Consider the following 10,792-nt stretch of genomic DNA (forward strand, 5'->3'; position numbering starts at 1 on the left):
TATTTGAATGCACTAAACTACATGAATCCTATCTAAATGCAACTACCTAAAGTAAATGCAAATGCTTAATTCAAACATATCAAATTGCCAAGAGAGCATGTGTAAGCACAATGGTTAGGGCAATAAGAGTTAAGTCCAAACCACAATTGTATTGAATTATCAAAAAGAAATTAAACTTGCAAGAACATAGATAATATGGGTGAACACATGTAATTGAACTTTTGAACCCTCACCGGATATGTGTATCCGCTCTATTCACTCAAGTGTTTAAGGGTCAATTCACTCAATTCTCTTCTAATCAAGCTTTCCAAAATTTGATTTCCTTCTAACAATCAACATTTATTCAGTGCATGCATACATTCATCATGGGGTCTTTCATTTAGGTTGTAATGGGGTTAGGGTCAAGGTAGGGTCATTTATGGTTAAGTGGACTAGGGTTTGAATCTTTGATTAGCATAGACTTTCCCACCTAACCTATATAACGACCTATACATATTCAAACTATTCTAACTACCCATTCTTCACTTTTCTTACATAATCATGCATCCTTATTTGATTCATAACACCTATGCATTGATTCCTTTTTATTGACTTCATTTTGGGGCATTTTGTCCCCTTTTTTATTATTTTTTTTCTTTTTTCCATATACAATTTTTTTCTTTTCTTTCACTTTTATTTCCTTTTCTTTTCATCATATTATTTTTTTTTTCATTTCTTTTTCTTTTGTCAAACTCTATACAAGAACATCAATGCACAAGGTCTATTCATTTAATCAATACATGAGTATGTACCCAATTCCTAAAATGAAAGTGTACTACCCCTTCTATCCCATCCAATGTTCCCAAGCCTCACCAACTTTGAATAATGAACACTCTCACTAGCCTCGGCTAATCAAAGATCCAAGTAAGGACTTTTCATTGGTTTTCCGCCTTGGGCTTGTAATGTGCTAAATTGAAAACAAGTTGGTTAAGCATAGGCTCAAAATTGGCTAACAATGGAGAATAAAAGGTTGGCTATTTGGGTAAGTGGCTAATGAAGTAATGGCCTCAATCATATAAATGCATAAATACAAGAGATAAATGGACATATAGAATCAAGCAAATCAAGGATCGCAATCATAGAAAGAGAACAATTTAACACAAGAATGGAAAATAAGTGGTTATAAAATGTAACCACATCAATAGGCTCAAGTCTCACAAGCTTGTGTTCTTAATTCAATACATGCTTCACAAGGTATAAAATTCAAGCAAGTTTTACCAAAAATTTTCTTTCAATCAATTGGGTTGATGCCCTCTATTTAAACTTCTTGGAAAATCTCAATGTTTGACTAAGCAGTAAAGGTATCTAAAATAAACTCAAAATACATCAAATATACAACAAAAAAAGTGTGCAAAGTGAGATAGCTAGAAAAGTGGTTAAAATGTTCACCGGTATCTAATGATGCCACCGGCTACCTCCCCACACTTAAGATCAAGTATCGTCCTCGATGCTAATCCTGAGGATCCGGGATAGGTACACCGGTAGGCTCTGGCTGTGGCGGTGGTACCGGCTGAGCAGCGGCGATTATGGAGGGAGGAAGAAGGGAGTGCGCTGCGGCGCAACGCTCTTCGCGTCTTAGGATTCCCATTTTTTGAATCGGCGCGAGCGCGCACCTTGCGCGTCCGCGTCGATTGAGAAAACTTGAGGTCTACGCGTGCGCGTATAGCGCGCCTGAGCGTATGTGAGCAAAATGGGAAGGGACGCGTGCGCGTATAGTGCGCGCACACGTGCATGGAGTTGGGCTAGGGGCTTAGAGTTGGCCCAACGCAGGCCTAACTCTCTGGACAATGGCCTGGAAGTCGCGCAATCAGATCGGCGCGCACGCGACATGTACGCGTCCGCGTGAAGCAGGTTGGGCCAGGGGCTTAAGGTTTGCCCAAAACTGGCTCAACTCTCTGTGGATTGGCCCAATCGATGCAGCAGTGAACGGCGCGGACGCGGCAGGTGCGCGTCCGCGTGTATTGCGTTGGGCTCAAGGCATGATGTTTGCCCAACGGAGGCCCAACTCTCGGGAGTGTGGCTCATGGTGCATCCACACAGGGACGCGTGCGCGTACATGGTGCGCTCGCGTCCACCCCCTTTTCTTTTTTTTTTTTTTTTTTTGAAATGCCTAAAAACTCTAATTGCCCAAAGGCTCCCCATGGTGCCTACAAGGCTACAACTCCTTATTTAGTCAAAATCACACACTTTCTAAAATGCAAGTTGGTTTTGAGATTTATTCTATTTCTACTAAGCACAACATACATGTTAATATGCTAGCAACTAATGTACACAAACAAGCTAATTATGAAATGAAGACCTACCTACAATGGTAACTCAAATCACTTATTAAACAAGGTTAGAAGAGAGTGGAAAGAGTTTACCATGGTGGGGTGTCTCCCACCTAGCACTTTTAGTTAAAGTCCTTAAGTTGGACATTTGGTGGAGTCCTTGCTAGGGTGGCTTATGCTTGAACTCTTCTTCGAATCCCCACCAATGTTTGCTCTTCCAATAGCCTCCGGGATCCCAATTTAAACGTACAAGGCCTTCAAGGGGGCCTAAGCAAGTAACAAGACCCCTAAGTTGATAGTGATCTATGTATGTTCCGGGGTCCCATACTTTGTTTGTTAACCCCTTTTCTTCTTGATCTTCATGCTTCCAATAGGGTGACAAACTTATTGAATTCTCCTTGTGACTCATACTCATCATCTTAATCCCATTGAATTTGGCTTCACTCCGCCTTTGAGATTCAAAGTTTGATATTCCATCCTTTATGCACCTTGATTCAATTTGTCCACCGACATCTAATCCGTTCTTACTCTCTAACCCACAAAGAGCTCTAAGTTGACCGTCCGTTTCTAACAATGCATATTGATATGGGCCAAGAAAATTAAAGGATGAGATGATTACCCACTCAATTTGTGATTGGGACGGTGACTTAGCAAGGAAGATATCCAATGGTCTTGACATTGTAGGTTCCACTTCCTTTGGCTCCTCCATGATGATTTCCATCTTTTGATAACTCTTTTTAAATTCTTCTTGTTTGCTAACTTCCTTCAAACCTTTATCATTGATCAAGTTATGTGTTGGAGGTTGCGCACCCTCCTCAACATTGGCTTCACATTCGAAGGGGGAAGCTTCAACAAGATCACCATTGTCACTTGATGTGGAGTTATTTTCGTTGATGGAACTTCCTTCTTGTTCAACCTCCTCTAGGTCTTCTTCCACTTCTTTATCTTCAACAATCTTCATTTCCTCCGCTTGTTGCAACATACACTCCATTTCCTTGTGCTCAACTTGAGACTCTAAAGTCTCCCTCATACCTCCCTCTTTGGTTGCTTTCTCACAATCATCCGTGAACTCGTTTCGCTTGTGATGTGAATCCCAAGAATCTATCTTTTGACGGATGGTTGCTTGAGGTCGATCCATTTCTTCCTTGAAGCGATCCGTTAATTCTTGTTCCGCTTTACTAACATAAGTAGGATCACATTGCTCTTGGATTAATGGACATTGATATGCTTCCATGGAGGTTTGTGGCGGAGAGGAGAAATCATAGTATGGTTGGAAAGAAGATTCATCAAAGCTTTGAGGTGGGAAGCCATTTTGGTTATTGGTAGAGGGTGAGATTATACGGGACGTAAATTCTTGGAGAGTAGAGGTGAAACTAGTGAAGGTGGTTTGGAGCTCTTCTTGCTCTTGAAGAATGATACCAAGTGCATCATCCATGGGGACTTGGGTTGGAGGGTAAGAATGTTGGAGTGGTGGTGATTCAAGAGTTGCTTGTTCATAATCGTCACAAGGGTATGCATAGGGGGAATATAGATTTGGATCATATGTAGGCAATTGGTGGAAATAAGATGTGGGTTGAGAGTATGGTGCATAGAATAGTGGTGGTTGAGAGGTATGACCATGATAAGAGTCATCATATCCATAGGAATGATATGCATTATAGGGAGGGTTACCATCATAGTAGCTTGAAGGGGAAGGTTGCCATGATGATTGCTCATATGGATATGGCTCCCTTCCTAAGAATTCATCTCTCCCATAATGTGAGCCATCATTCAAGTTTTCATCGCCTACAAAATAGTCATAGTTATATCCAAAACCACAAGGGTGAGAATTCATAGTGGCAAATAGAAACAAAACCAATAGAGATCTTAAAACTAACAAAAACTAACAAACAAACAAAAGACAAACATATTCACAATATTCACATATTTACATTAACCAAAAACATGGTACTCATGCGCATTCCCCGGCAACGGCGCCATTTTGACGAATGGATTTTTGCCGGTATAGAAATTATTAAGTAGTCAATCGTAGTATAGTCTAAACCGACGCAAAATCCATTTATCAAACAAATCTACAATCTATAATCGAGAGTATTAGTCCCGAGTCGTTCTTCCCTAGGAATGCTACAAGGATGCATGTATTGGTTAAGTGGTCTTTTTGTGGTTTGAAGAGTGTGGCATAAAAGTGTGAATAAAAGAAAACAACAATCAATCAATATTAAAAGCCTTGGCCAAGGTTGAACATTGGAAGTCCCATCACTATAGCTTCCTTCAATTGTGATAACAAAGGAGTATTGCTTCACTTAGTTAACCCCTAATTATAGAGGAAAGTCAAGTGAAAGTAATTAACTCAAGTCACAAGTCCTAGTCTTACCCTAGGTAAGTCTAGCTTTAGTGCACTCTAAGTCAATTAGCAATCCTCATTCTTAATCAACAATTGACATCCATTATTCAAGTGTCTCCAATGACTCAACCACTAGGCCAAGTGAGGGAATTCTACTCCATATCTAAAGTTGGCATTTTCTCAAACATGTGGAGAGCAAGAATGAAAGACATAGTAAAATTGAGGAGAGATTTAGAATTAAAGCAATTCAACACAAGAGAAAACAACAATCAACAATGAACAACAATGAAAATGAGATCTTTATTGAATCAATAGAATCCAAAACAACAAAGCTAATTCTAAGATCTACAAGATTGAACAATTACAAACACTAATTGAGATTAGAGAAGATGATCTACAACATGGACAAAGTAAATTGAGAGTGGCAATAGATCTCACCAAGGAATGGTTGAGAATTGAGAAAATGAAGATGAAGCCTAGAGAGAAGTTGGAGTTTCTCTCTCTACAAAGGTAACTAACTACAAAATATCTATCTAATGATCTACAATTAGTCTATGGGTGTGAATGTGTCAAGTAAGTTGTTAATCCCCTTCAATCCTTGGCTCTTATATGCATTTTGGCACCAAAGTTGGTTGCTGAAACCTTCCAAAATCGCCAGGCACGTGTTGTAATAAAAGAATCACGTGCGGACTACGACGCGTGCGCGCACGGTACGCGTGCGCGTCCTTGTCCTTTATCGCAATGTGCGTGCGAGCGCCTTGTGCGCGTACGCGTGCTTGGCCGAGATCAACTCTTTGGCTTTTTGTGCTTCTCTCCACTTGCATGCTTCCTTCCTTGCTTCCTTTGATCCATGCCTAGCCTATTTCAACCTGAGATTACTAGCAAACACATCAAGGCATCTTATGGAATCAAAGAGAAATTAGAATTCATCAAAATAAGGCTTACAAAGCATGTTTTTACACTTAGGCACAAATATGGGAGAGATAACAAAACCATGCTAATTCCTAGGCTAAATGTGATAAAAGGTTATCAAAATACTCTAAATTCACTACAAGACAAACCCTCAAATTGGGGTTTGTCACCACGTCCCTAATCTGTTACAAGATAAGTGATGTTTTGACATATTGCCAGATAACATTAGAATATAGCCACGAAAAGAGATAATACTCTTTTCTTGATAATTCTGGTTTGGATAAAATTAAGTTAGATAAGAACCTTTATGATTCATGATGATGTTGATATAAAATTTTTAAAAAATGGATAATTAGTTAATTAAGAATTGTGGAGTACTAAAGATTTTGTTTAACTAATAAATTGATTAGTAGTTATTAAGGTCAATAAGAGGTCAAAGAGGATAACTACAAAGGTGAGGTCTTAATTCTTATTGATACAAATAGTTGGTCGTTTTGGAGAATTAGAAAGTGAATTCCGTAAGCTGTGGCATTGCAAGAAGTTGTGAAGTATTGGATTTTAGAGAAAACTCTTATTAATCTCATAATCCATAAGTCAAAATCAACCTAGCGAGTCAATTTGAAGATTGAAGAAGTGCTAAGCCTTGAGTGATTCAAGGAACAGAAGATTGTGGCTCACAATGCAACGATTTAGCTAAGGTATGGAGTAATGTGGGGTGATAATGTTTCATTGGAGTTCCTTATTGGGTGTCGAATTCGTGGAATTAGTATTTTTCAAAATTCTATAGTTAGAGTGGAGTTGGTGATTATGAATTTAAGAGGCATAATTAAAGTTGCGTAAATTTTTTATGAATAACTTAGTAAAGTTAAGGAGTGATTAAGCTTAAGTTTTGGAAAATGTCAATTCTCCTCTAAATCAGTCTCTGCTGAGCAATATTAACTCTTAAAATTTGGATGTTCAAGTTGGTCCAGAGATCGGTTTGTGTTGGACTCGTGTGGCTTCAAAGGTTTATGATGCTCGTAGTGGTTATTTGTGACTCAGTAAGAATATGTTTAGTTGGGAGGATAGGGGTAATTGGCTTTGGCTTTGGCATCAACATGTTCCGAAAAAACACAAATTTTTGGCCTGGCTATGTCTTCGGGAGGCTTTTCCTACTGCTATATTTCATTTTAGGAGGGGCAATTCACACACGGATAGCTGTCCACGATGTTTCTCATGTCAGAAATCGGTTTTACATTGCATTTGGGATTGTCCAAAAGCCCAACTAGTTTGGCATGCTTTGGAGATCTCCGGTCAACCAGTGGATTTGATGAATTGGTTCTTACATAATAGCAAACAACGGCCCTTTAGATTCTTTTATGATTTCTGGTGGATTTGGCATTCGAGGAATAACGAGATCTTTCATTCTCACGAGTATTGGACTACAAACAAGGTGACTGGTATGGCCTTGTCCTTGGAAAAGGAGCTCCGAAATATTTTTGAGTTGCAATGACTGTCTATCCTCTCCACCATTAGTGGCTCTTGGATTTTTCCCTCAGTGGGTACCTTTAAGATTAATTGTGATGCTAGCTATCCTGGCAATGGTACTCGGGTTGGTTTCGCTTGTGTTAGCAGAGATTGGAAAGGAAGGTGGCAACGAGGCTGTCTGAGAACAATTGAAAGTCGTAGCATTTTGCAAGGAGAGTTGTTTGCTATATGGAGAGACTTTCTTTTAGCATGGGATTCGGGGCAAAGAGACATTATATGTGAGACACACTGTGTGGAGGCATTTACTATTATCAATAATTTTCAGGATTACTCTAGTTTTATTGATCATTTGGTGTTAAAAATCTAAAATATCATGTCTTGAAAATAGCGTGCTGATCTCCGGTTGATCTTAAGAGATGCAAACACAGTAGCAGACATCATGGCAAAGACTGCAATGAGGACCCTTTCTCCTCAAGTGGAACTTTCATTGCCTTAGAAGGAGTTTGAGAGTAGTATTCAACGGGACTGCCTTTCTTAGGCAGTTTCTTGTTTATTTTCATTTCTTTCTTTGTTGTTGTTTGTTTTCTTTTAAGTCACAAAAAAAGGCTTAAGTTTTGGAATGTTGTAATCTATAGTTGGAAGTGAGATTAGTCCCTTCTTGGGACTTATTGGATGGTTAGGAGAGAAAAAAAAAAGAAATATTGAGCTAAATCACGTGGAAGAGGTTGGATATTTGAAGTGAAAGTTGAGCAAAGTTTTAGTTTCAGGTAAAAATATAGCTTCAATATAATAATGTTAGGTGTTTGAATTGATTCTTAGTGTTGCAAACTTTGAAGTTCTTGAGTGAATTATCTGAAAAGCAAGTCAATGATGTATACAAATCAAAATTTAAGTTATGCAAACTATTGTTGATGGATGTAATGAGATTGAAAGTAATTATGTTTGAGGTATGAAAGGTGAGGATCTAAAGTTGAAAGGATAGTCATTTCTCATGAAAGGTTATGAGAGAATAAAAAGATTATGGAATTGGAATGCATTGAGAAGGTTGATGGATCGAGAAGAGAGTTTGAAAAGAATTCAAGTAAATGAGCTTTTGATGTAAGATGAGGTGTAAGTTATGACACTGGATGTTCAAATGAACTTGAAATGGAGTGATGAATAAATTGAAAAGTGCCTAATGTTTGATTTGTCAAGGGAACAAAAGTGTGTGAATGTCAGCACAATTATTTTAACACGAACCTATTAGACCTGTCTTGTAACGATTGTACTTCGTTGTACATTTTCTCATATTTTGTAACAAATTTAATTTATGCAACTTTTTACGTTTCATCAATTGTTGAGGGTGAAAATTTTTATAAAGTGAATATAATGTAAGACCCCAATCTTTTCGAAATTTTATTATAAACTACTTTCGATTTGTTTAATCGTTCAAAACTTTATTTTTAAAAAATTATTTTATTAAAAATAATTAAATAGAATTTTTGGTTATTTGAGTTTAAATTAATTAGAACTCAAAGATTTTTATAATAATTTGAGTAATTTTTATGTTTAAAATTAAAATTTTTAAAAATTAAAAAATAATAAAAATTTTATATGATTTAATTTGATCTTGAAATTTTAAATTTAATTTTATGAAAAAAATTAAGTAGGATGTTTTTACTTTTAAATTAGTAGTTAAATTATTTTAAATTAATTAGTAAGTTGACAAATAAATATTTTGCATTGTTAAAATAAATTTTTATTGAATTATCCTTAGTCCTAAAAATTATTACTTTGTCCCTCAATTTTATTAAAAATTTTTAAAGTACCCTTTACCTTTTTTTTCCTAACCCTAACCCTAACTTCTAAACATATTCTCCTCTCGTAGTCACTATACATACAATTTTTCCATCTCTCATTCTCACACACATACTCAGAGAAGAAGAAAAAAAAAGAGAAAAATGGAGAATGAGGAAGAATGGCGCTAGCAGGACTGGGAGTTGCTGTCGAGCATGAGAATGGTGGAGAGAGAGATATCCAAATTGAGGTGTGAGAGAGAAAAAACGTGACAAAGTGAGGAAGGAGGTGGCCATTTCCGTCGTAGCCGGAGCTTCCACCACCATTGTTGTCGCCAATCGAAGTCACTGTCGTCATCAAAGAAGTCGCCACTAGAAGGAAAGCCTTGCATTGCCGAACCTAGCAAAGGAGAGAACAAATGAAAAAAAGGAAAAAAAAGAAGGAAACATGACGGAGCAGGAGTACCTTCGTCATTCCTATAGTCATTGTGTCGTCGTGCCTCTGGTTGCCGGAAAATGGATCTGCTATTGCTGGAAACCATGGTTAGAGCTGTTGTTGTTGTTGCTCAAGTTTCGCTCTGTCACGGTTGTTGTTGGTGAGCTTGAAGGGAGTCACTACCGCTGCTTTTGCTCGCCAAAAAAGCTGTTGCCACCACTTCCTATTCAGGTAAGCTTGCCAAAAAACTGTCCCTATCTTGCTTCGTGTTGTCCTATTTGCAGCTGTTTTTTATCTATTTTGTTTTTAAGAACTGTCACTGCTGTTGCGTGGTACTGCCACCTTTGTCCATAGCCACGATTGTTGCTAAAAGTAACCACCGCAACAACCGTATATCTCTATCAGAGCTAATGTGAATGTTGTTGCCACTAGTCTGATCGTGTAGTTGAGTCACCTTAAGGTAGGAGATTTTTCCTTAAACTTATGTCATTTCAAAAAATTATTTTAAATTGACATGGAATATATATTTAGTAAATGTGTGAGTCATATGAATCAAATTAGAATGTTTTGGAGAAATAAAATTGATTAAATGATGATAGATTTTAAAGTAATAAAATGGATGAAGCCTCTTGGTAGGTGGATTAGGATTTATGAATAGCTTGCCTCTTAGTTAAAGATATGAGTTGTGATTATTTGATTCTGTGGATCATTTGATGAACGTTGCAGTTAATTACAATAAACACAAGTAATATCTTTCCATTAGCGATATCATGACTTAAATATGATATTTTGATAGTAAGGGTGTTACATCTACTCTAGCTCCTGTCTCAGGAACTCTGCCACGAGTACTCCTTTCTGCCATGCATGCGAGGAGCTCGTTATACCTCTCCTCAGCCAGATGCAGTTGGTGACCCTGGTTCTGTAGGCTCTAAGTGAGGCTGTGAGCATGCTTTCGCAAATCAATATCCTTGGGATTTGCAAGGATGGTGGCTGAGGTGGGTGAAATCCTCAAGGTGGAGGTGCGTTAGTTGCTGGCGAAGAACGACCCCGGCCTGTAGACTTGATTCTTGTACGACTCAAATACGATCTCTCACCACACTGCGTCAAGATCGACGACAAAAACATAGGAGTTGTTGCCATCCTCCCTAATATGCTGAAATTGCTGGGTCACATCCTCCAGGTTAGGGGAGAACGAAAGAGAGAGGAGAGGGATGGAGAGAGAAGAGGTTTCAAAAAGTGAGGAGAAAAGGCTGCGCGTTTTGAATTTAGGGCAAAATTATCGTCAGATTTACCGATGGATAAATACGATGACAATGAATTTGTGGTTACTGAAACGCAACATTCCACTAATTAGGGTTATCGGCGGATAAATCCGTTGGTAAATCTCACCTTAATTTTCACGCCTTTTTTTTAAAATTTTTTCTCCAATTATTACCAACGAATTTACTATCAGAAACAAAACTCCGACATAATACTTTGTGCCAATGAATTTATTACTTCAACTGCCAATAAATTTGACGGTAAAATCATTACTAATAAAAAATATTAA

Source organism: Arachis stenosperma, chromosome 9 (genome assembly GCF_014773155.1).
Source record: "Arachis stenosperma cultivar V10309 chromosome 9, arast.V10309.gnm1.PFL2, whole genome shotgun sequence".
NCBI classification, from domain to species: domain Eukaryota; kingdom Viridiplantae; phylum Streptophyta; class Magnoliopsida; order Fabales; family Fabaceae; genus Arachis; species Arachis stenosperma.